This window comes from Sebastes fasciatus, chromosome 24 (assembly GCF_043250625.1).
Source record: "Sebastes fasciatus isolate fSebFas1 chromosome 24, fSebFas1.pri, whole genome shotgun sequence".
NCBI lineage: Eukaryota > Metazoa > Chordata > Actinopteri > Perciformes > Sebastidae > Sebastes > Sebastes fasciatus.
Window position 1 is genome coordinate 11,963,959 of NC_133818.1, and position 26,530 is coordinate 11,990,488.

The following is a 26,530-nucleotide window of genomic DNA, read 5'->3' on the forward strand; positions in this document are numbered from 1 at the left end:
AATTGTTCTCTTATTTCTCCTCTCTCTCTCTCTCTCTCTCTCTCTATGTCCCTCTGTCTTTCTTTCTCCCTCCATCCGTCCGTTTAGGGTTTCCATGATCTCATTATGCGTCTATGAAAAGGGACAGGTAATGCAATCTGGCATGGCGTGGCACGACTTTGTGTGTGTGTTGATTACCTGAACAACAGTCAACAGAGTCTCTATTTCAGCCACTTATCTCGTCTAGAAATAATCATCTAATCAAGCGTGCACACACACGTATATGTAATGTATATTAATGTGTGTGTGTACGCACAGCTTCTCAGCATACAGTGTATGCATAGAGCACAAAGAGGCATGCAGACAGGATGCACACACACACTTTAGCTCCTAAACTTTTTGCATCGACTTACATTAATTTCCAAAGATGTATCAATTTAAACTTTGTTACACGGCACTCGAGTGTTTAATATTGTTTATGCTTCCATTTGGATCGCTGGAGGTTAGTTTGGATATAAACATGAAAGTCAAGTGCGCAGGAGAAGACTTTGTGTCGATGTCGGACCGTGGGGCGAGGCTGTGGCCTGTATACCAAACCCTAAAAAGTCGCAATAGAAAAGATTTGCTGATTCACTCCATGCCAGCATGAGTCAGTCCCTCCCACACACTGTCCTGCTAAATACGAGCCGCTACAGCACTAAATGAGTTAAATCGCTGCTGAAAATAGACCCCAATATATGTACTATTTATTCCTGTTTCAGTAACATTAGCTAAAAATTACAGCTGTTTTAGGAAATTACTGAGCCTTTTTTAAATATACAGTATATATATATAATAAAAATGTATATCTTCAGTAGCATATTTATGTTCCCACGCCGTGATTAATACAGGTACCGCACACACACATAAATGAAGATGCATTGCAGCTGTCTGTTGGCCTTGCACTGAAAAGCCTCATTTGAAAACATCCTCCATCTCCCTCCGCATTATATTCAAGGCATAAAAAAACAGCAAATGATTCCTAGAATTTCATTTTCAGTGGCTTAAAGAGGCTTGTGTTTGTCTCTCTCCAACATAATGCTCAATTGGCAGGTGCCTATGATATTAAACCGCAGTAAACAGGGCTTCCGGTTTTGACATGGCTGAGTGAGGACACTGAACTTTCACATTTTATTCTTTTTATATAATTACAGTGAGAGGTCGCTGGTCTACCGCTGCCTTGATCGGATAGTTTGTTTGTGTTATTGTACGACTTTGGTTAGTTCAGATTCACTAAAGTCACAATAGCACAAACTAACCCCCACGATCTAAGCGGTAAAACGACTGTTTTTTTCAATGGAGTCTGGTGGCTTTGGCGAGAGCGTAGATGGATACAACGGCTTCAGTTCGCTGTCGGAAAGGGCTGTCTGATGGCACGGTAGACCTCCGAAAATATTCTAAATATAGCGTACACTTAAACTGATATTGATTTTTTTAGGTGAGCCTTTCTTTAAGGAGGCTAAAATACATTTTGCTGCTTCCCCCGTCCACAGCAGTACATTGCTTTGCTTCCGTAACGCCCGTCTGTTTCTCTAAACTGGGGGCGTGCTGACCGCCATCTACTGTAAGTAATACACTGACTATGGATAAGTACCTCATACAACCCCACTTCAAAAACACCCCAACTATCCCTTTAACATTACCAAGCGTCAAGTTTTTAGGGAGTCCCGCTAGTTCACATCTCCTCAATATGTGCCAGACACAGGCTTATACAATGTCAAATTGTATTTAAATCGCATTCATTATACTAATGCTAGACTAGCAAGGATATTTCCTTGCACAAGTGATGCATGTAACCGCTGTGGAAGATCACATGCTTTACATAGGGTTGAAGTCCTTATTTTGCCAAAACCGGATGTTCATGCGGCTCAACGACAAGAGCACCTGCCTTCTATTGGAACCCAGTACCACGTGACAGGGTTCAGGTTCAGGTCTCTTCAGCGGCACAACAGACTTTCTTGCTATCAAATTCAACTTTTGGCCGATGGCGTTGAAATACTGCACATCATCTTACCTCATTTTAACACAATGGCAATTTAGTCTTTGATCCGATTGTGCCATATGCCATCTGTGTAACATGTGGCGCACATGGACTCTATTGCTGCATGCAGCTATATCTTTGTTTTTGTATTTTGAACTTTCTCATTACCTATTTTGTATTTTTATTTCTGTTTACTCTTGCTTTGGGGACGGGGGGGGGATACATGATACATGATGCATAAATGTTTGTGTTATGTTAAAAAATTTAAAAATCTAATAAACAGATTTTTAAAAAACTGCAGTAAACACACGACAGCTAGAGAGCTGAAAAATAGATCAATCGCGCCGATGGGAGAGAGAGAAAAAAGCGATGAAAAGAAAGGGAGAAAGAGGGAGGGAGGCCGATCGACTGTAGCTTTGACCTCTCAGCGCACACAAAGCTCCCTTCCCACAGAAAAAAACGCCTCAGAGCCTTCCACGGCCAGGGCATTTTACTGTATCAATTGCCCCCCCGCTCCCGCGCCCTCTCAGCCACCCACCCCACATGGTTGGACAGCCGATAAGTTGGAGCCGAGGACTAAAAGCTCCCGCAGGGCGAGTGACAATAGGACTCCTACAGCTAAGCAGAGGAAAGTGCTCTCTCTCTTCTCCCTCACTTTCTTCCACACTAACTCTCTCTCTCTGCTTTGCTGTAGGGACACATTATGGAAGTCATTATTCTGGCCTTCCAAGTTGCCACAGAAGCGTTGGGGCTTTGACCTGGTGTGTTACATGTGTGTTATATGTGTGTGTGTGCACGTGTACATAAGCCCTGCAGGACGTCTCCCAGCCCCACAGAGTGGGAGATGAGGAGAATTAAGAGTCATTTTTCAGAGTCCCGACTTTTTTCCTAACTGAAGAGCAATGTCACACATTTTACATTTCTACTGGACACACTTTGATAGTGTGCACACACATGCATGCCTGGTATGGGGGAAATTCATCGAAGTAGTTGAAATCAAATAACTAATGCATTTCAAATGAAAACCGAACTGTGTGAAGCCACGCTTTGGAACAAAAACGACAGAACCACAGCAACAAGTGTTACAGTTACAGTAAAAACATCAAATATTGCCATCGTCTTTTTTGCGATCAATAGTTAATCAACATCATACTGATCGTCGTCGCAGGTGGAAAACCAAGAGAAAACAGAGGCTGAGAATAGGGCTGTCACCATGTCATACTAGCTTGTGAGGAAGGAGGTTAAATAACGCTCCAAACTTGCGCTAAACTTTGGCGAGATAAAACTGGCATGGCCATTTTCAAAGGGGTCCCTTGACCTCTGACGTCAAGATATGTGAATGTAAATGGGTTCTATGGGTACCCACGAGTCTCCCCTTTACAGACATGCCCACTTTATGATAATCACATGCAGTTTGGGGCAAGTCATAGTCAAGTCAGCACACTGACACACTGACAGCTGTTGTTGCCTGTTGGGCTGCAGTTTGCCATGTTATGATTTGAGCATATTTTTATGCTAAATGCAGTACCTGTGAGGGTTTCTGGATAATATTTGTCATTGTTTTGTGTTGTTAACTGATTTCCAATATTACATATATACAAACATTTGCATAAAGCAGCATATTTGTCCACTCCCATGTTGATAAGAGCATTAAATACTTGACAAATCTCCCTTTAAGGTACATTTTGAACAGATATAAAATATGCGATTAATCACGATTAATCATGGACAATCGTGCGATTAATCAGGATTAAATATTTTAATCGATGGACAGCCCTATAGCTGAGAAACATCCTGTGCTGTTAGAGTACAGTTGAGTCCAGCAAACTACTGCAGTAGAAAAAGCATGAGAGGTTCATCCAGGTCAGGTTATCTCTGTGTTGGTTTGTGCAGACTGCAGCTCAATGGAAAGCTGTTCTTCCTTTGCCAAAAATCCAGTTTCAATACCAGTATAAACCCCAGTCAGCGCAAATTAACAGGGAGCGTCAGCCATCAATCATTTTCTAATACACAGAATTTGACATGGAAATCATGGCGCCATAATCCGAGGTGAGCAGTTATACAGACGGCCGATTCAGATGTCATGAAGAATGATGTACTGACTCCGTAAAGGACCGTAATAAATTCAGAGGCAGTACCAATTACAGCCACCTAATCTAAATGTTACAGCCAGGCCAGGTGAGGATGGCATATAGCGACCAAACTAAACTGCATAGACGAGCGGGGTATCGGTTTATATGTTTGCCAGAGAGGCAGATGTGTCCACATGACAATTTTTATATTTTACATCTCCCCACAAATTAAAAGTGGCTTGTGGGTTTTAAGTTTTAGGTAGGCTAAACCCAGAAGGACTATTTGGTGAGGATGCAATGTTGCCGGGTTTTGCAAAGTAGCCTTGTTTGCCATTTTCTTTAGCTAGTTGAGGTGAGGATAAGCGGTTATAGATATTCGGTTTCTTTTTTTAAATGAGAAACATGCAGTAAGTGCTTGATTACGTTAAGAATGTGAAATTTTTTAGGAAATATTCGTCAGAAACTTTTCCTATCTTTTGGTCCGAGACAAAAGTCATCATCAGAGCAACTGGATCGCTAAACCTCCGTCACTAATCTTTATATTATTGCTGCATTTGTCATGTTAAACATCGTCATCAGAGGTTTCTTTCTGCCGTTATCACCTCTGCCATCGTCGTGATCACTAGCACCTTTATTGTCATCCTCATCCTCATCGCTGCTGTTGTCGCCCCCTTCATCATCCTGACCCCGCCGTCACTTTTCCTTCTTTAGGGCCTTTGATTGTTCTGGACCTCTTGTCTCTTTTTTAGCCCGTGTCTGGAGAGGGCCTTTAGCTTTTAGGCTGAGCGACTGATGGTTAGAGAGAAAAGGGGATAAAAAAAAAAAGAGGAGAAAGGACGGAAGAAAGAGGGGAATCAGGATGGAGGCTGTAATAGGAGACACGCAGCAGGAGGGCTGTTTACTGTCACTGAAGGAGGAGAAGAGAGAGGTGGGGGGGGGTGAGACGCAGGGATGAGGACAACGAGAGGGAGAGGGGGAAGATTAGGGGAAGATGAATAAAGAAGGTTAACGTTCAGGGAAAAAGACAGACTGCCATGGTTCTATATAGTGACAGAAAATGTTTCTTTAGGCTCACAGAATCCTTCTTTACTATAGCGTCCACTGTACAGCAACAAAGAACCTTTGTGTAACTTCTACAAAATCGGTCTGATTTGCTAGTTCTGTATTATAACAAACATTAGGAGTTTTTTAAGCAAGCTTTGAGCTGGCACCTCCATGGCATATTATGTACTGTAGAAAACAGCAGCGAGCCAGCTCCAAATCTTTAACAGTATCAGGTGGCAGCGGGCTCTGCTGCTGACCAGGTTATGATCAATGCCTGTAATGAGCAAGGCATCACTTTGGTGCACTCCAACCTGCGGCTCTTCCACCACTGAGCACCTCAACACTTCTCCAGCTGTTCTTTAAACTCAACTCACAGTTTCATTAGAATGAAACTCTTTTTCTAATTAAGAACAGAAGAAACAAATCACCGGCACTCAAACGAACGTGTTTCAGCTATAAGCCATCATCAGCGTGCAATATTAATATTATGTACTGTACCTTAGGTTTTAACAGTGTAACTAAGGGCACTTTCACAAGCCAACATTTAGTCCGTTTACGTCAAACTCTGGTGCGGTTTGTTTGGGCAGTTGTGAACGCAGTAATCGTACTCTGGTGCGGACCAAAACAACCGCTTGCGAGAGGTAGTCTCAGCGAGTCAAGTGAACCAAAACGCAGGCTGCCTGTGTGGGCATTCGTTGAGACGGACACAGGTAAACGACAGGTTAACATGAGTGGGAGGGGACTGACCTGGACTTCTGCAGAAGTCCGATGTTTGCTTGAAATCTGGGCCGAAGAGAACATACAGAATATGTCCACAAAAATAGTGATGTTCTTAAAGTCATAAACTGGAAGAGAAGGGATTCGTGCGCACGGTAGATCAGCGGTAATTGACACAAAGTAAAGATAATGACAGCTAAGGCTAAAGCTTGCCAACATTGGAGGATTGTTTGTTCCACAGATGGATTGAGAAGACTGGCACATACGTCGAAAGATTTCCGCATTTATGGGCTACCAGCACATGCTCATTAGAGCCATTTTCTGGCTACACTGGCTGACTCCACACACACACATCAACGGCACGGAAATAGTATCAACGATTACTTGCACTTTACTGTACTTCATTGTAGCACTGAAGGAACGCACTTTGGTTTCCCTGTATACCGAGGACTGTATATGGAGAGAATGAAAATAGATTCCACATCTAACCTTTAATTCTTTGAACAGCGTTTTCTTTTGTAATAATTCTATCCATCCATTTTCCACTGCTTAGCCTCGTCCGCGTGGCAGCAGGCGAAGCAAGGTAGCTCAGACGACTACTTGCTCTGTAGTTTATTTTTACTTTATGGTCTATTGTTTTTGAGCATCAACTTATATCCATGTCCTTCCCTATTTTAGCACTCTCTCTGACTCTCTTCCTGCCTTTCCCATCTCTGGATCCTGAGCTGAGTTCTTTGCTCTGGACATGAACTGGTCTGGCACCTGGCACAACCAAAAATCAAAACCATTCAACCCGATTATTCAATACCTAAGCCTCACTTTAAGACCCACTGCTCTGGAATTTACTGTCCGTTCTCGTTGAGATACACACATGAATTCCACGATGTGAGCAGACATCGCTGGAAGCCATGACGTGGGCATGGCGCCAGTGTGTTAGGCATGATAGGAACTGCATAAAGCGCTGCTTACTGTAATCACATTGAGGTTTTCAGGTTTGCCCTAACTGCAATAAATACCTGCACCTGTTTGCTCTAACCAGCTGACTTGAGGGAGCATTTTCTTTTGCACTAAAACAATCTGCCCACCACAGATAAACCAAAACATTAGATGTAGTCTATTGAATAAGCACTTCATAGTCAAGTAAGCGATAATGCACAACAAGGTGTTCCAATATAAGAAAATAATGGACAAGATGACAAGATAATAATGTGTTTCATGAGGCGTTTCCTCCATCGTTTTCTGTGATTCAGCCATGTAACTAATGAGAAACTGTACGCTTAAATAAGCACACATATTGTCTGCGTGTTAATTGCTTAATTACGGAATATCGTGACAAATCAAATATTGTGTCTTCTTCTGTCGAGAAACAAAAACAAGACAACACTTAGTACTGATTTGGTGATGAACACAATTTCCAGTTCTGTATCTGGAATTAGATAATTTGTGTACCGACGCTCTTAAGAAAATGTCTCTGCGCTGCATCACTCGCACACACACACACCTCGAGTGTGTCTTCCAGACGCTGTTGGGAACATTCACACACTGACACTAATGTATGCTGCTGCTTTGAAGATAGCTGAGCAATAGAGTAGGAGGGAGGGGGGAGAGACAGAAAAAGAAAGAAAATTGGTGAGGGTCTTGCAGTGCTTTCTAGCAATCAATAACAAAAAGTCTTCCAGGAGGAGACATGTGTACTGACATGTTTAGCTGTAGCTCTCAGTTAAAATAACTTCAGCTGTGTCCGTTCAGTGCTGGAGAAGACATCTACAATTCAACATTCAACAGTGTTTACTCTGTAAAATGTGTTGATTTGACCTTAATCGTCGTCACTTATTTCTGCACGTTTAAATGCACATTTGGTGACGCCATAGCACCTCTTCCTAACATACAACAGAGCGAGCGAGCGAACTCTGGCAAATGGAGCGCGAAAAATTGTCCAGATATACTACGAGCGATGTCACTATAGTGGTATTGATTAACTGTCAGTTATGTCAGCATCAATTTTGACCAGTGAAAATAGGTTGGACACCCACATTCTCTGTTTGAGAAAGAACGTTAACTAAAAAACAGGAAGTAACACTGGCTGGGGGGGGGGCTTTAAGGATGCAGGTGCAGGCTGGGTTCAGGTATCAGTTTTAGGCCTTTTCCAAACTCCCATCCCACTGAATAAACACGATTCATCTTGGCTAATTACTACAAAGCTCTGATGCAACTTGACTCTTCTAAATAACCTAGATGAAATCTACCAGTTTAAACAAGTACAAGGTCTTCTCACACTTTTTCATTTAGTATCATACTTTTTTTTTCAAGGAGGATAAAAATACTACCAAAACAAATTGAACTATTTAAAGTTGTACTGCCCCAAAATACAAGCAAACAATCACTTAGACCACGAATAAGCCATGACTAAAAAAAAACACTACTCTTACACCGTGGTTCAATCGGCCACTGCATTCGGCTGAATCCGACTGGGTTTGTGGGTGGGGAAGTTTTAGTTGCTGCATTCCTTGTCTGTGAAAGTCGTACTTCTGTTTAAGGAAGGCCTGTATCTGTCTACAGAACATCCGCCAGAGGTCAAAGGTGACGGCAGGGGAGTTGGTCAGTACAAATTGAGAGAAATGGGAAGAAAATAAAAAGCAGTGCTTTGAAGAGGTAAAGTTAACATTTGTACGCTCTGCACTGACCTCCATAACTAAGCATAAAAGACTCTACATCACATTTCTTATAAACCGTCATCATAAAAAAAATCTGGTCAATAAAGATGAACTGCAGGTTACCACTTTAAATGGTTAGCATTATTCACACTGGGAGGTATCTCAAAGGTTTGTAGGTTTATAGAATAAAATAAGAACATTTCTGAAAAGGAACAGGCTGCCTTGAAAGACGTATTTTTCCAATTATATAGCATACAACTTATTCAAAACTCAGGTAACTTTATGTTCAAATGAGAAGTGCCTCCACACTTGTACTGTTAATAAAAAGATCTTTATGTATGACGTGTTTTGATGGTACTTATCTCAGTGTCAGTGTTTTAAATCTGTCGAGTGGTGGCTTGTGTTTGGAGATGCCAGGAAGGTGTAATAACGCCGTTTAATTGTCTGTACTTTAATTTGCTGTATACAGAGTTGTGATACGGATACACAGTATTTCTTTACTAAACACAGTTTACATTTGACGCCTGATATAATTAATTCTATGCACAGAAATCAGAGAACCATAAACTGCATTCATTTCCAGTTCTGTCAGCCTCAAAATGTCGTATTAATGTTTTCTGCACAGCTATTTATCTGTCACATCTGCGATACTCCACGCTGCCAATGAAAGCTGGTGTGACAAGTGTAATCCAAAAGCAAAGAAAGCCTCCACTGTGGGTTTATCAATTAATCATCACAGTTTCCCCGAGCCCAAGGTGACAGCTTCAAAACGTCGCACTTTTGTCAGACCAAACCCAAAACCCAAAGACGATCAATCTACAACAAACAGAGAAAAGCAGCAGATTTTTTTTCACCTTTGGACAGAACCAGGCCAGCAGTTTCCCCCTGATTCTAGTCTTTATGCTAAGCTAAATGTCTCTGGCTATACCTTCATATAGGTATCAGTCTTTTCATCCAACTCTCAGGTTGTTTCTGATTAGATGCTCTTGGAAAAAAAGTGTTTTTAGTAAACACTTCAGCTGCTCTTAAAACTAAATGACCATACCATAGATTAAAGAGCGCTTCCTGCTTGTTCACAAAAACACTCTTAACCTCTAAGATTGATTGTTATCAGATAACGCGGCCCTACACTGTACCCCGGCCTCGCTTGTCCACACAAATCCATCCACTCAAGCTCTCACCTGTCGAGCTCTTCCAGCGTTCTTTACCTGCCACTGGGACCGGCTCCAACAACTGTCAATTATCCGTAAGCCAATCCCCACAAGCGATTGACAAGCCAGTAGAGCCAGGGATCGAGTTCGGTCTCTTGGGGATCTGTGTGTGTGTGTGTGTGTATATGTGTGTGTGAGAGTCAATGTGTGTGTGTGTGTGTGTGTGTGTGTGTGTGTGTGCCTGTGTGGAATCAACCAGCGACACCACTAAGCTCTGACTTCAAGCAGCTCAGGTTGACTAGAAGTCGATGGGCTGATAAAACCGCCAAGTGTGTGTGTGCGTGCGTGAGTGTGTGTGTGTGTGTGTGTATATATATGTGTGTGTGTGTGTGTGTGAGATATAGGCCTTGTTGTCTGAAGACAGAGACCATGGGAACACATGGGCACTGCTAAGCCTTTAACTACCATCGAGAGAAACCACATAATACACACACAAGAAGTCTGTTAGCCCACATTTAGCGTCTGTTTTGGTTGAGTTTTCTTCGTGTTGTGAAGTTACTCATTAATGCTGATTGAAATAACATAATAATTTAGTCAGTCATATCACTCCAAAGAAGCTGTTCTGAACACCTACAGTATGAAGGGGTCCTTTGTCTCAACACAAACTAGAAAAGTGCACTCCGAGTGCAGATCTCCGTCTGGTGTGTCTCCAACGACCACTGCTGTTTGATTGAATGAAAACAAACCGCAATCGCCCCCTGTTGCATGTCTCTCGCAACAGATACGCTCTCATTTTGTGCATGACAAAGATTTCAGACAGGACGGGATGAAGTGGAAAGATCATTAATTGAAGCTGTGCATCCTTGTATTGAAAACAATTCAATTCAAAGTCAGACTTAAACTGCAAAAAACACCAAGAAGCCTCTATATTCCAACATAAGGTCGAGGACAGGTGAGAAATCAGATCACTGATCTGCTGCATGTACTGTACATTTTACAAATAATATTCAGCCTATCTGAAACTTTAACATTTCCAGTGCATCACAACGTTATCACTGGAATGATGCCAAAAACAAGAGGTTCAAGGATGGTTCTTAACCTCATCTTACAACTTGTGTGTATGTAGGGCGTGGGGCCGTATTAATGTCCTGAGTTTAACGCTGTCATTATTCACCTTTTATTGTCCCCTAATACAGGCCTATCAATCAGAACCTGACTCAACGCCGAATCAAAGAAGCAACTTTCAACTCCTATCAGATGACTGCTGGGAGAGGAGGAGCGAACGGGATGAGCAAGATTATTTTGTTTTCTACTTTGTGCATTTAGTAAGTAAAAAATAAATGCCCACAAATAAAATCTGACAAATCTGGCAGCTAAAGATAGTTTTTGATTAGTGCAGTTATTTTAACCATTATTTAAATGAGACGCTTAAACTATAAAAATTGAATAAAATTAATAATTTAATCATCTCTTTATTTTATTCTAGTCAAAGAATCACTGTATTTATTAATCTGGCTCTGCAAAGTGAGTTGTTGTAACATACAAAGTATATTAAAGCTACATGTACAAACCTAAACATCTGGCTTAGTGTTATCTCAAGAGTCCTTTCATACACAAACAGAGATTCACAATCTGAAGGAAAACTTCCTGTGTAAGTGTGTGAGATCGTACCTCTCTTGTGAGCCGTCTCTGAGCTTCTTTAGCAGGTGGATCCTCAGCTCCTCTTTCTCCAGAGCCAGCTGTGTACAAACAAAACACAAGTATTTTAACACAGACACACACACACTGTGTTTGATAGAAGAGATTAAGGCCATTGTTTTGCAAGTCACAAGTCCCGAGTCAAGTCCCAAGTCAAGACCACCAATGATCAGCTTTGTTTATAGCCTATAGTGACCTGCTGCCTTTTGGGAAAGTGTTTGTACAGTGTAATACAGAAGTGCTGAACAGTGTTTGAGAGATTCCTTTATTTTTTTTAATGAAAATAGTTTACCAAAGTTGGCAGTGGGTAAAATGCTGCCTCAGTCCCCAGAAAAAGGAATCTGTCTTTGACACTTGCACTATAGTCTGTTCAAAATAAATGAAAAGAAACATATCCTTGTGCATTTAGAGTTCTTTTTCTGCTGTACCAAACTCGCACCAAACCTTGACTCCTAAATCAATCCGTTTTCACCTCCAACTTGTAAAATACAGACGCTTGGTCAGTGCCCTTCGGGGTCTGATACCAACGCACCAGACTTGTCGACTAACTCCAACGTAAACCCATCTGTGTAATTTTTAGATGCTCAAAGCGACGGACGTCGTATAAAGAGCGAGAAAGTCCGCTAAGCAGTGGTGGAATTTAACTAAGTCAATTTACACTAGTACTTTACTTAAGTATAATTTAGAGGCACTTGTACTTTACTACTTTCTACTTCTACTTCACTACATCTCAGAGGTAAATATTGTACTTTTTACTGCACTACATATATTTGACATCTTTAGTTACTTTACAGATTCTGATTATTATTTATAGGTTATGCTTCACAGCAGTATATAAATTAAAGTAAAATGAGCTCCACATTTACCAGCTGCAACAATAAAGTGATGAATACATTAATGCATCAATGATCTGAAATGGGCTATTCTGTATAATTAATACTTTTACTTTTGGTACTTTAAGTATATTGTGGTGATAATACTTTGGTACTTTTACTTAAGTCAAAGATCTGAATATTTCTTCCACCACTGCCACTAAGAGAGGGAGAGGACATTGGATGAGTCAAACAAACACAGGACTTTCACCCAGGAGACAGCTGTTCGTGTCCTGTGTGAAACCAAGTCAATGTTGACTTATTTTACCGTAGTTTTGTTACGTAACTTCCATACTTAACTGTTTTGTTGCGAAAGTACACCTAAAATACTAGGTAAAACTACTCTGGAAGTTTATTTTGAGAAGACACTATGTATGTAATGAGCAGAAACTGACACTTCATCTGTTACGCTAGAGGACTTTGGAGGTATATTTCAAGTTATTCTTGATTTTGTATTTTTTTTTTTACCTTGACCATTAGTGAACAATCAAACAAGAGGCAATGTTCTGAAAATGATGGTGGAGGAGTTATGACACAGAAGATGTGTTTTAGGAGCTTATATCGATCATTAAATCTTAAAGGCCTTAGAATCTTGCCCGTAACTTTATTATAGTCCGTTTAACCTTACATTAAACACATTTACAGTAAATTTATTTACTGCTGTCGTCAGGGAAGAAGCTTTGCAATAACGAAGTGGATGAAACCAACAGGCTCTACGTGTCGACCGACATGTACCGATACTGTTTTCATCTCCACAAGCCTTGAAAACTCCCAGAGGTTAGAAAACTTCACTAAGTACCACAGCTTCCCAGACATGTCCTATTGTCAACAGAATAGCGGCTCTCAGAAGCATCCAAGGTTGGAAAAGAAGAAAAAAACACAGAGCTGGAGAGGCAGCGAGTGGAGAATGAGAGAGAGATGAGGAAGAAAGACGAGAATGAATGCAAACAAAAGTGAATACAGTTTTCCAAGGCTGCTCAGATTGGATCAATTCAGCAGTGACTGAGGACTGTGAAGAGAGGTAAACATGTTAGATGGTGTGTGTGTGTGTGTGTGTGTGGATGGAGTTGAGTTGTATGTGTGAGACTCAGAGTGTAGGAGTTTCAATTCAGTCGGTGAGGTCTTTGTCTTCAAGTGAACCCAGTTAAATGGAAGGGCGAGGAGATATATGAATCCTCAGTCCAAACCGACTGGACAAGGTTAGCTACATTACCTAAGATAGACGGACAAGACAAACAATGATATCAAGATCATCTATTCTCTGGTGGTGTGTCCTTGCCCCTTCACGCCCTCTCTCTCATGCACAGTATATTTCTCGATCTTGGATCATTGTGTATAAAGAAGTCAAATCCCACTGTATTCACAGGATCTCCTCCTTTGATGCCCCCCTTTCAAAAAACTTCATAAAACCTATTTCATCAATCAAGTAGGTGCTTTTTTGGTATAAGACGGTCTCAACCCTTTCGTGGCTATTTAAGAACATAAAGCTGTAGCCAAAAAAATCAGAGACAAGTATAAATACAAATCGCGGATGCGGCTAAAACGGCTTACCGCTAGACGTGAAGCTCTTATCCTATAAAAAGGTCACAAGTTTGACCTCTCACTAAAGTTAGTAGATGTGTCCCATTTCAAGAATATTTTCCCTCAAAGACAGACTACATGTCAAGGCCACATACACTAGAACAGGTTGTCTCATTCTTCCAAATGAGGCCGAGAAAAATGGACTACTTCTTTTCAAAATTGGACGAGCTACTACCAATCCTTTACAATATCTGAATGTTCAGGTCAAGTTCAGCCACGTGAAATGGACCGATCGAAAACCAGAAGTCTTTCATCACTATATAGGCTTTTACTTTCTTCTTTATTTTACTTTCTCTGCCTCGCTTACAAATGAATTCTTAGTTTTGCTCTTGTTAGAAGGAAGACGGTGTAACATTTAAGGGGATCTATTAGCAGAAATGTAATATAATATTAATAAGTAGGTTTTCTTTAGTGTATAATCACCTGAAAATAAGAATCATTGTGTTTTTGTTACCTTAGAATAAGCCGTTTATATCTACATATTCTCAAACACTGGCTCTAGAGAGACCACCATAGTTCTCCTGCACGCTTGGCACACAGGAGAAGTTTCCATTTTTGCAATCTGTAACCTCACATAGATACGGCCAACTCCTACACACTAGACCTTTAAAAGGAATGGTTTGTCATTTTGGGAAATACAGGAACTTGCTTTCTTGCAGAGAGTTAGAGGAAAAAATCGATGTCAATCTCATCTGTCTGCACGCTTGATATGATTTAAGAACCAGGAGACTCTGCTTAGCACAAAGACTGGAAACGGGGGAGGGAAACAGACAACTAGCACCCGTAAACCTCACCACTTCACACATTTCATCTAAAAACAACAGAAGAGTAAAAGCAACAAGTGGTTTTACAGGGGTTATGTGCTGGACTATTTCTTGGCTGGGCACAGTGATTACCTGGCGTCTTGTAAACACCATGAGCAGAGACTCAAACACTACTTGCCAGTAGTCCATCATGTGTTGAAGTAAAAATATCACCACTCATAATCTCAAGAATCACGGAAAAAGATCAGTGGGCTTAACCACCCTGGTGGCCTTTAGATTGAAACTACCTGTTAGTGAATTCAGACATTTCGCTCACAAGTCGCTCCGCAGTGGAGTTTCTAGCCACTGGTAGCACAATGGATAAATCACTTTATGAGTTATGCTCATGTTTTGTTTTAAGTCACGCACAAAAATGAGGACGCATATTCATGCGCAGAGGCACCCGGCAACGCAGTACACATTCAGGCTGTTTGTTTCATGCAATTCTGCTGATCAGCAGCAGGCGACGGTACCACGCCAAAAAGCCAAAGTTAAGAAAGAGGAATGCTGCAAACTAGCAAATATGGAAGTTAAAAATGCAGGATATAAAAACATTTGTTGGATCCAGCTTTCCAAATGGGAGGTTTTTGCTGCTTTTTTTCTGTTTTACATTATTGTAAATTAATAGGGAATACACTGACTCATACAACCCCACTTCAAAACATTCAAACGATCCCTTTAAGACACCATTAGTTTTGTCTCGGTGAGTTTGGAGCCTGAACTGGTGAAGCTGGTGTGTTGAGTCCTCTGAAGACCATCTCATCAGTGGATACACAGGTTCAGACCACTATAGCCTCGGTCCTCTGAAGGACACGACTTCAATTGACAGTTTCCTTAGCCGTACAGGGCACCTGAAGAACACAATAAGTGCTACGGGCTATTCAAGTGTTTTCTGTTCAGGACACTAAATAGCGTCCTGAATGCTGAACTCACTGGTGCTGCAATGCAGCAGTGACATCACCAGCCAGTACATCTAGTCGATCTTGTGGTTTTCATCATCGTAATGCAGAAAAATCATCATGCAACAATTGACAATAAATCTAAGTCTAAATCTAAGTTTAAAAGTCTGGAGAGCATTCAGGACCTGTAATGCCTTTTAGATGATGATTACACTGACAAAAATGTTTTTGGATTAGATCTTAGAGTTTGGAAGGTTTTGTGGCAAATGATGTTCAATGAGCCCGTCTGAGCTCGTCACAATGAGTTCAATACTGTAATTGTATTCTGTTATATCCAACGAGGACATTTTTCTTTTTCAAGTGTTTTTGGGTACCTTTTCATTCATGAACCAAGAGAGTGACATTGGACAAAACAGAAAGAGACTCCTCTCTTTCACTTATGTGTGTGTGTGTGTGTGTGTGTGTGTGTGTGTGTGTGTGTGTGTGTGTGTGTGTGTGTGTGTGTGTGTGTGTGTGTGTGTGTGTGTGTGTGCACAATATACATATTTCAAAACCAGTAGGATTTAGACAGAGGTCGTCTTCAATTCATTGGAATTGCCTTCTTGCTTTCTTCTTTCTCTGGTTGACCTGGCCTAATTATCCATGTAATGATATAACCCTGGGGGGAAAGGGGATCTCCCTCTGTCTCCCAGACACACACACACACAAATAAACTGGGCCTCCCTATTCCCACAGAAAACCAGAAAGCCTCCTGCTGAAAGAAGCGAAGGAACGAATTTCACCCGCTAATTAGACTCGACCCTGCCTCTTATTCACAGCGTGGAAACAACCCGGCCATGAGAACACAATATCATAGAATAGAAAAGGTACAGGGTGTCCAAAAAGGAGTTCATGTGTGCATGATAACCAGCAACACAGCCCTGTGAGATATGATGGACTAACGTGGACCTTCAAAACTTTGTCTCATTTCATGCAAGTGTTTTTCAACTTATTCCATGCATGGATTAATTGTTTTTTTTAGCAGAGGGGGTGGTTTTGCTGGTCCTGAGCAAGATACAGCCAAAATGTTAACAATACATCTCATAGATCACCCAGAGATTCATTCTGCAAAGAGGATTAACCCATCTGATCAATCGTTTCCTGTGGTGCCATTTCCTGAATAAACATTTATGCTGTGTCCAAATTTGTGTACTTCAATACTTACACTTGCTATTTTGAGTGATCACTTTATAACACGAACACCATACTGTTTGTCTACTGTTTACCTTGCAATCATCACGACAAAAGAATTACCACCAGGACTGTTGTTATGAAATCCTTCCTCATAATAGTATAAACCCCTGCAGTGTTTCTCATAAGCCTTCAAACTCATGGATCTATTCCTCAAACTAAACTTCCTGGATCACATTTCATCCTCACCGCTACCTGAAGCCAACGCCCACTAACTTTAATCTTTCATTTTTGCTTGTATTGTAGTCTTCGCAGGAGTTTAAGTGATCTTGAACCAATTAATTAAAAGTATAAATAAATAAATAACCTTCAAGAACAGTACATTGTATTATATTTGAGCATAGTAGCTCAAGTACAGTTTTTCACTACAGAACACACACATCCATCAGCAGGCCTCTGACAGCTCAGGCCTTTGAACAGTGAGGCAGGTCAGAGCAATTATATGAGATCGATAGCGGCTACACTTAAACACACACACACACACACACACACAGAGTGAGACATCAGAGAGAGACAGTGCATCTCATGTGTCTTGGTCTATTTATCATCGGTATGTTTGACAGTAACTGTGTGGTGACACTGCAGCCAACGTTCAAGATTGTTAAGCAGTTGTGGTAAAAAGTCAAGGTCAGGTAACAACTTTAGTGATCCCTGACAATATGTGACCAGTGAAATGATGTCTTATATTAAAAAAAACAAAAGGCACTTTAGGAAGTTAGATCACAAACAAGTGTGTTCTTTGTTTATTTTCTACAGCTACTCTTTTTCTTTGTCAAATGTTTTTAAAATGCTGTTACACTGTGGTTATAAGACGTCTATCCACACACACACAAACAGGTGGTAGCGTTGGTGAAAAAGCTACCGCCAGGAAAGAAATCCTCAAAAACGGAATGATGTTTTTATTCTGTCTAGTTGTGTGAAATTGAGGAAAAGACACTGGCAGGAGAAATACTCTGGCACGTTGTCAAATGGTAAAACATCTGAACTCATTTAAATGACAGTGAAGCGGAAACACAGCAAAAAAATGGCCTTAACTGTTTTTTTCTAAGACGTGCAGAGCTTCAGGTACAATTCAGCAACTGGATTTATTTGGTGATTTAAAATATTATCTCAGCATGTGACTACGTCTTGTTTGTATCCTTTACCGACAAAACAATAAGGTCTAAGTAGCATAAGAGTTTTAACAGTATCAGTTTTAACCAGCAGAAGTCACTGGCTCTTGATGTTAACCAAGAGACACAACGGAGAAACTGAAGTGAATACTCAAATGCATATACGTAGGGTTTCTGAACGTGAAGTCAAGGAAACAGAACAGCCTAGCATTCAGTTGTATGCAAAATAAAAACATCTAATCATTCCAATAGGCAGTATACATATTAACTTAAATACTAATGAAAGGGAGTATTGCGTGTTAAGTAATTTACATCCAATGTCACTGATGTTATTCTGGAGGCTATATAACATGATGGAAAAAATACTGCAACTTGCTCATGTATGTGCATATTGGGAGGGCGCGCCGGGAAACCACAAGGTGGCAGCGTCATCACGGTAGACAGTAACAGCACTTGCATAAAGTGTCAGAAAGGTATGACACAGTTTCCCTGTCTTATAAGTCTTTATTGTTAAAATAAATAATAGATCAAATAAATAGTTTCAGAAAGTGACAGCGTGTCCATTTATATTGCAAATGTTGAAATTCTATACTCCATTTAAATCGCCATTCTCTGTTACTGTTAACCGCGATGACGCTGCCACCTCGTGGTTTCCCGGCTCGCCCTCGCAATATGCGCGTACATGAGCGAGTTGCAGTATTTTTTCCATCGTGTTATATAGCCTTCAGAATAATATCAATGATTTAAATATGGTCCTTGTTCCCCTTTAATTAGCATCAGAATTGGTGCCATTCCAATTACTAAACACTAATGGGTGTTTTTCCCCCCGCAATGGACACAAGGGGCAACAATGCACCTTTTGGAGAATTTGTTTGGACAAGCGACACAAAAGCTGAGATTTATGGTTCTTCAGAAGAGTCTCCTTACAGTATTTTTTGCTTTTACAAGAGAAAAGACTTCAAGGATGAGGACTAAGTGGTTGTTTGGCAAATGTACATCTGGTTAACTTCCCCACCTCCAATAAAGAGGAGCTCAGCTTTTCTACGGGAATCATCCACTGGCTCATCCACTGTATGGGAAATGGTCTCAAACTGGGCTAAGTATCGCTATGGAGAACTATAATACTGTAGCAAACAAAGTGGATCCCCATGTTCCTCTGGCATACTGGGCAATAGTTCAACCAAGTTGACAAATAAGAAGAATTAGACCTACAGTGTGTGAAATTAAATTAATCTGGACAACATAAAGCCACTGACAATTTCTCTAAATTACAAATAATAGAATTGTTCCATGTAAATTATATCATCATATGAAAACAAAATATGTGATTGATCTCCTGATTGAAAGACACCCAGTCTCTAGCGTTTGATGAGATTAAATAAGTAAAGTGACAAAAGCAATAATATCAAAAGGACCCCATGTGGACCCCTAATGAAGTTACAGAAGCAAAAAGACTGAATTCTACTGCTATACTGTATGTGTGCGTTTGTGTGTGTGTGTGTGTGTGTGTGTGTGTGTGTGTATGTGTGCCTGAGCAGGGACAGAGGACAGCCGACATTTATTGACGACGGCTGCTCCGCTCGATAAGAAGAGGCATAAAATCAATCAACCTGATTGGTAGACAAGAGGGAGGGAGGACGAGAGTATACGGGGCTGGAGAGGAAGTCGTTCAGCACAAAAAGAGGGATAAATACTAAATATAAACAGGGGAGGAAAAAGTACTCACATCCTCTACTTAAGTACAAGTAAAACAAAAGTCCATTACAAGTAAAAGTCCTGCATTTAAAAATCATACTTAAAGTACAAGTATAAGCTAAATTTACTTGAAGAACTAAACATGAAAGCACTTGTTTTGCAGAAAACCTGCCCTTGTGACTGATATAATAAATTCAATTATTAATAGTTATGCATCGATGTTAGAGCAGCATTTCACTGTTATAGTACTTTATATACAGTTTGCTAGTTTAGTCCAGTGGTTCCCAACCTGGGGGTCGGGCGCCTCCAAAGGGACACAAGATCAATCTGAGGGGTCGTGACATGATTAATGGGAGAGGAGAGAAGAAAAAAAACGATGTTCTAATACATAAATCTGTATTTATTGTTCAGAATTTTTATAATCTTTGATTTTACACAATGAAATTTTAGATAAATAATCATCAGTAATGTGAATATAATGACTAAGTGGATAAAGGCAAATAATAGAACAGCTAGAACAGTCTGGTACGTTCAGAAAATTACATCACTTAACTGTAACGCAGCCTTTAAAAACCAGGAAAAGACAACACTTATGCACTATTACAATATCACGATATCCAAAAAAAAAGGGAGTAGGAAGAGACGGTTTCTCTGTGGTAGTTTAAAAACACTTTACAAATCAAATATAATCCAGTGTCTGAATCACTAATTGTGATCCAGTTATTGGTGAGAAAGAGGGAATGAGTTGGTAGCGAACAGCCCTGCTTGGAAGAACAGCAGGAAAACGTCAGCTTTCTGCCACTGGCACTTGGACTGCGTTCAGCATTGAGAAGGGGGATACACGCTAATCAGATTAGTTTGTTTCTGCACTTGTAAGAGGAGACAGTCAGCAGTGTGATGCAGTCTGTGTCCCATATTTAGCCTCCGCCAACATGAAGCAGGCGATCACCTCTGGTCTGCTCAGTGGCAGCTCTGGCCCATTTAAACCACTGGGACTAGACTGGAGCGAGATAAATTGACCTTTAACCTTTAAATTAAACTAGGCACTCATTTTACAGGTTGATGTTCACATAAAAAAAATAATGCACATATCACAGATATATGACTTACACATGTTTCTTATGTATTTTCTCAGCAAAAATATGAAAAATACCGTACTAGAATGCTTGTATGCTGATACCGGTACAGATCAGTACTGAATCTAATCCAATCTAAAACTTTTTGTTCACATCAAAAAGTATCAATGCATGTATCAAATACATGACTTACTCGCTTTTATCTACAGTATATGTATTGTACTCAAAGTATAGCCTACCACACTGGTTACCAACCTGGGAGTCCCGACCCCCATAAGGGTCGCCAAAGGTCAAGGGGGGTCAAGTTAGAGACAAACAGATATAGTTTTCTATATGTGTAAGCTGCAGTCAGGTGATTAAACAACCAATAAATGCAAAACTAGAACAACTTCACATTGTTCAAAGCCGCAGTAACAACAGCTTTAAACAAACACCACACAATATAACCTTCATAACATCAACAAGTACACTGATAAGAGGGAAATACACACATGCAGCAGTGGCGGGACATTTAAACATCAGGAAAGAGACAAACAGACAGATAGAAAGTGTATCTGACTCACATTTGTTGTTGAAGTGGAGATGAGGTGGCCATTGATGTACATCTGACGGTCATTCTGTGTGTGACAGCAGGTCCACAAGTTTAGAAAAAGTTAAACATATATAAAAGTGTTGAACAATGCGAAGACTACAGGTGAAACATGTATATTTAAATACAAAGCAAGAATCAATACTTTCTCACTAGCAGCTTGCAGAGCTTCTGTAAAGGCCCATTCACAGATTACACACATTCAACAGGTGATTTAACAACCAAGAAATGCAAAACTAGAGAACTAAATTAACTCACGTTGTTATCTTCCAGTTGTTTGTAGTGTAGTCAAAGTGTTACAGGCTTCATAAATCACTTTAAAGTTGATTTTCCATCGTCGTCGTAGCGGCCTCACAGACGCGTTTGTTTGTTTGCCACATACATCTAATCAGGTGATGACCACTCTCACCTGGCAGGCCTACCTCAGGTGCGTCACCAAGGCTGCAGTACTCTTTTTGACCACACTGATTAGCGTTACAATCAGGGGGGCGCTGTTGAGCTAATTTTTTGAGGGAAACTCAATAAAGTTGAAAAATAGGGAAGACATAGAAGAAAAAAAATTAAATAAATGTCTGTTATGTTTTTATTTATTTTTGCACATATATAAAACTGCACAAAATCCAGTCAATGAAAAAAAAAACAAGAAATGTGTCAGGAGAGGTCAAGAAGCCATAGGTTTATACAAAGGACCGCCCCCCAGCCCCAGGAGAAAAACACTATAACAAAAAAGGAAGAAAGATCTAAACTAACATAATTTTAAAAATACAACAAAAGTTAAACAACAACAAGAAGTAAACAAAATGTGCAGAAAAACCTAACCAAACAGTGGAAAAGAATCCAATAAAAACAATGAAATACATACAAAAAACAGTACAGAAAAAAAAATGTATCTAAACATATCAAAAGATAATTAGATATCATGAATTAAATGTGATGATAATTTCATCATGTTACAAAGAAAATCATTAAATGTTTTTTTTTTAATTAAAATGAATTACAACAAAAAAAAATTATAAAATTATAAAAATATATAAATGAACCAACAACAATTTGTGAAATTACAGACGAAATTATTCAAACTCATTACTGTTATTACATCATTAATTTTCTAAATAACATAACATTACTTTAATGTATATTATTTTTTATTTCATAATAAACCATTTTTATTCCAAATTGAAAAAGCCTGTTTTTATTTCATAATGGCATTTTCCCGATGGCACTTTTATTTCTAAAACCCAACGATATTAAGTTGATTTAATATAAAAAAAACAGCATGGTATGTAGATCTATAAATTACATGAAACGACATTATGCAGAAGTCTCAGGGCTTGGGTATATTATACAAATCAGGGAATACAGAGCCAAAACGCTTATTATATTTATAATATTTTATAGTTCAAGAATTTTTGGTAGAATACGACAATAGAAGAGAAATAATTTAGTGTTACTTCTGTACGGCACTTTGTAGGTGGATGTTTTACTGGCATCCGGTAGTCACTTTCAGTCCAAAATGGCAGAAGTGTGGTTTTGCTGCTGGCAGCTGATGCTGCAAAGGAACAAATTATGGACTTTCACTTCTTGGCAATATACGATCTTTGATTTTAGGGACCAGATATACCAAATATGCCTTATTTTATACATTATTTGTATATATTTACATGTATTTGTATTAGTAAACTGCAGGTAAACACATTTTAGATTTTAACTGAATGCCAGTCATATGTGTCAAGCGTCCATCCATTCAGCGGTGGTACTTTAACTGAGATTTTTCAAGTATTTACTGTCATATGTTCCTAATTCTGAAAATGTATAGCCTCTGTAATTATTTGCAGCCCCCGTGTGAAATGGAGGATTCAGTCGTGGCCTTGAGTGAACAGAGAAAACTGTGTGTAATGTTCATGTGTACTCCAGGAGACGCCTACAGCCTCTTAAGCTTTCAGCTAACTAGAAGTCTTTAAGGCTCAGATTGTCTTGTATTCGATTCTATTGTGTGTCGAGACATTGATGAGAGTGACAATGAAGTGACAAGACTGGAGGACAGATGGAGTAAAGTTTCTGCACAATTTGACTGGAGGTGAAGAGAAGAAGACGCCGACAGAAGGAGCTATTATAACAGAAAATATAAGATAAATGAGATCCATGATCAAATGTTACATGTTTGCGTTAATGCCCACTAAACGAAATCAATTCATCAGTTTCTCTGTTAGTGAGTGTGTGTGTGTGTGTGTGCATCCATCCTCAAAACATCACCCTTTAAAAGCCAGACCATAATAATGAGACAGCCCTTTGTACAGACAAAAGAGGAACACCAAAAAAAAACCAATGTGTACTGAGTCATAAACAATTGGTGGCAAATAACAGCAATTTCACAGCTAATTCGTAGATTTCACGTGTGGATGCCTCCATCACCTCCCTCCATTTAATGCTGTGAATAGAGACACACGCTGACATTACAGCCACCAGAAGAGATACAGTGTGTGTGGGTGGAGGTCTTGTAGGTCTAATGATTTAAGTCTAGTTTGAGTGTCAGACCTGCTGCTGGGAACAGACATGTGCAGAAACATACACAACAGTTGTTACTACAGGTGTCAAAATGACTCACAGCTGATTGTTAATTAACATAAAATATACACTAATTGATTCTTTAGGTTGTCGGTTTATCCAGAGTGCATAATTATATTACAATATAACACACAGCTCATATGAAATCATGCCCCAAAAACTTCTGGGCGTCTTCATTTTGCATCCCAGACTCATAGAAGGAACGTAAAAAGGTTTAAAGGTCACCTATTATGCAAAATGCACTTTTCCATGTCTTTTAAACATCAATATCTGTCCCCAGTGTGTCTACAGGCCACCATAGTATCATAAAAGACCATCCTCTCTCTTTTTCTCCTCCTCCGTTTGTCCGGAAATGGGTGCAGAAAAAAAATTCGCTTTTTTCCTTGTATTCTGACGTCATTAGGGAATGCAAGCCACGTGAGGGTTTCCTGGTCGAACCAGAGAGAACCTTCAGTAGCTGACCCCGCCCCACAGCGCGTCACTGTCTCTCCTCCTCAACCGAACTTGAGCAAAGTAGCTCCTACTGTTAGTCTGCAAGAACCAGCAGAACAGGCTTCATGTACTCCCATCATCTAAATATAACATGTTCTTTCACAAAGGCTTTATGTAATTACACTGTTTAAACAGATGATATTTATATATTATATATATTTGATGTCATGCATGTAGCAGAGTACAGGTAGTAAATAGTGACTTGTAAGCAACACAACACATTTCTGTTTCACAGTCAAACTTTATTTGAGTAGACAGATGACAATATTAATTATTCACAGCATTTGTAATCATCTCACCTGTTAGTTAGTTATGTTAACATGGTACAGGAGAAAGTCTTTCAGCTCTGGTAAACTATGGTAAGCTAAGCTCCGGTGGTCTGTAGTCATGGTAACACAGAGACAGCTACTACTGTAAATAATATACCATTACTCTGATCTTCCATACATTTATCTTTTAGCAGAAATAACATCTTCTATTTTCCACCCTGATGGTCGCTGTGTTTACACACCGTGTCATAGCGGTAGCATGTAGCTAACCCGTTAGCATGTAGCTACATGCTAACGGGTTAGCTACATGCTACCGGGTTAGCTCTGTATCTCCATGTAAACAGAGCCATCTGCTCTCAGCTGTCTGCTCTCAGCTGTCTGCTCTCCTCTGGGATGATTCTGTCGGTCATTTCTCACAGATGGATCTGTAAAGACAGACGTAAAACAGAGTGTATGTTTACGGTTTACAGAGTTGATGCATGAGGTAAACACTGAGCTAACTAACAGAGATATAAACAGCATTATTTACCTGAGAGAAACCGTCAGGAAAACCTGGAATCTGGACCGCAGATGTTCATCATGTGTCGCCGATTTCTGATCAGATTCCTCCGGTAACGTGCGCTGGGTGAAGTTTCTGGTTTATAAACTTTAAAGTGGTTTATAAACTTTATTCTAGCTGCTATCTCTCCACTCGTCTCTCTCTCTCTCTCTATAGAGAGAGAGAGAGAGAGAGAGAGAGAGAGAGAGAGAGCGCTTCTCCGGGAGGGAGGGGGAGGGTGACGCTGTTGTTGAGGACGTTTGATTGACAGAAAACGCTGACCAATCAGAGCAGAGTGGGAGGAGACAGAGGCTACAGACACAGAAATCAGCACTTTTGGAAATGGGCTGAAACAGAGGTTATAGAGACATGCTGGAATGCATGATCTGATTGTTTTTTTGAAAAAAAAACTTCAGAGACATGGTTTGGAGGTGTCTGAGACCTATAATAACTAGTTTAAATGGAGTATAATATGTGACCTTTAAATTGACAATATAGATTTTTTTTCTGTCTGTGAAGAGACACTTCAGCTCTTCCCTCTACTCATTATCATCGCACATGGATTTGAGTCCTACCCAGAACATTTTGAGTATAGGTGGAGGACTTGAGTGAATACGATTTTTACTTCAGTACACGCTGAAAGTTGCTGCAGAAGATGACAAAAGAAGACCCTCCACACTGTCTTTGTTGGTGGGTTTCATTCTGCTGTCGGCCTCTGGTGATGTGTGAAGGGAAACTCCAAAACGAGGGGCTACTTTACATTATATTTAATAGGGCTATCAATCAATTAGAATATTAAATCACGATTAATCGCATGATCATCCGTAGATGATCATGATTAATCGCAAATTAATCTCACCTTAAAGGGAGATTTGTTAATTTAATACTCTTTTCAACATGGGAGTGGTCAAATATGCTGCTTTATGCAAATGTATGTATATATTTATTATTGGAAATCAATTAACAACACAAAACAATGACAGATATTGTCCAGAAACCCTCACAGGTACTGCATTTAGCATAAAACAATATGCTCAAATCATAACATGGCAAACTGCAGCCCAACAGGCAACAACAGCTGTCAGTGTGTCAGTTTGCTGACTCGACTATGACTTGCCCCAAACTGCATGTGATTATCATAGAGTGGGCATGTCTGTAAAGGGGAGACTCGTGGGTACCCATAGAACCCATTTTCATTCACATATCTTGAGGTCAGAGGTCAAGGGACCCCTTTGAAAATGGCCGTGACAGTTTTTCCTCGCCAAAATTTAGCGCAAGTTTTGAGCATTATCTAACCTCCTTCCTAACAAGCTCGTATGACATGGTTGGTACCGATGGTTTCTTTAGGTTTTTAGTTCCATATGATGCCATCTTCACTCTAGCTTTAAAACTGAGCCAGCTACAACCTAAAAATGCAATCTGGTGTTTCTGCAGAGTAGATTAAGAAGAAGAGTGGGCCCAGGATTGAGCCTTG

At 40.0% G+C, this 26,530-nt stretch overlaps 1 long non-coding RNA gene across 1 annotated transcript in view; it reads right to left on the reverse strand.

Moving 5' to 3' along the window:
• The window catches only part of LOC141763098 (uncharacterized), a 45,942-nt gene extending 24,369 nt beyond the window's left edge, over nucleotides 1-21,573 (reverse strand). The window contains exons 1-3 of the long non-coding RNA XR_012593015.1: nucleotides 21,451-21,573; nucleotides 21,167-21,220; nucleotides 11,309-11,376 (exon numbers count right to left, since the gene is read on the reverse strand). This is a non-coding gene — a long non-coding RNA (uncharacterized LOC141763098). The remainder of the gene's footprint in view (nucleotides 1-11,308; nucleotides 11,377-21,166; nucleotides 21,221-21,450) is intronic.
• Nucleotides 21,574-26,530: the final 4,957 nt, after the last annotated feature.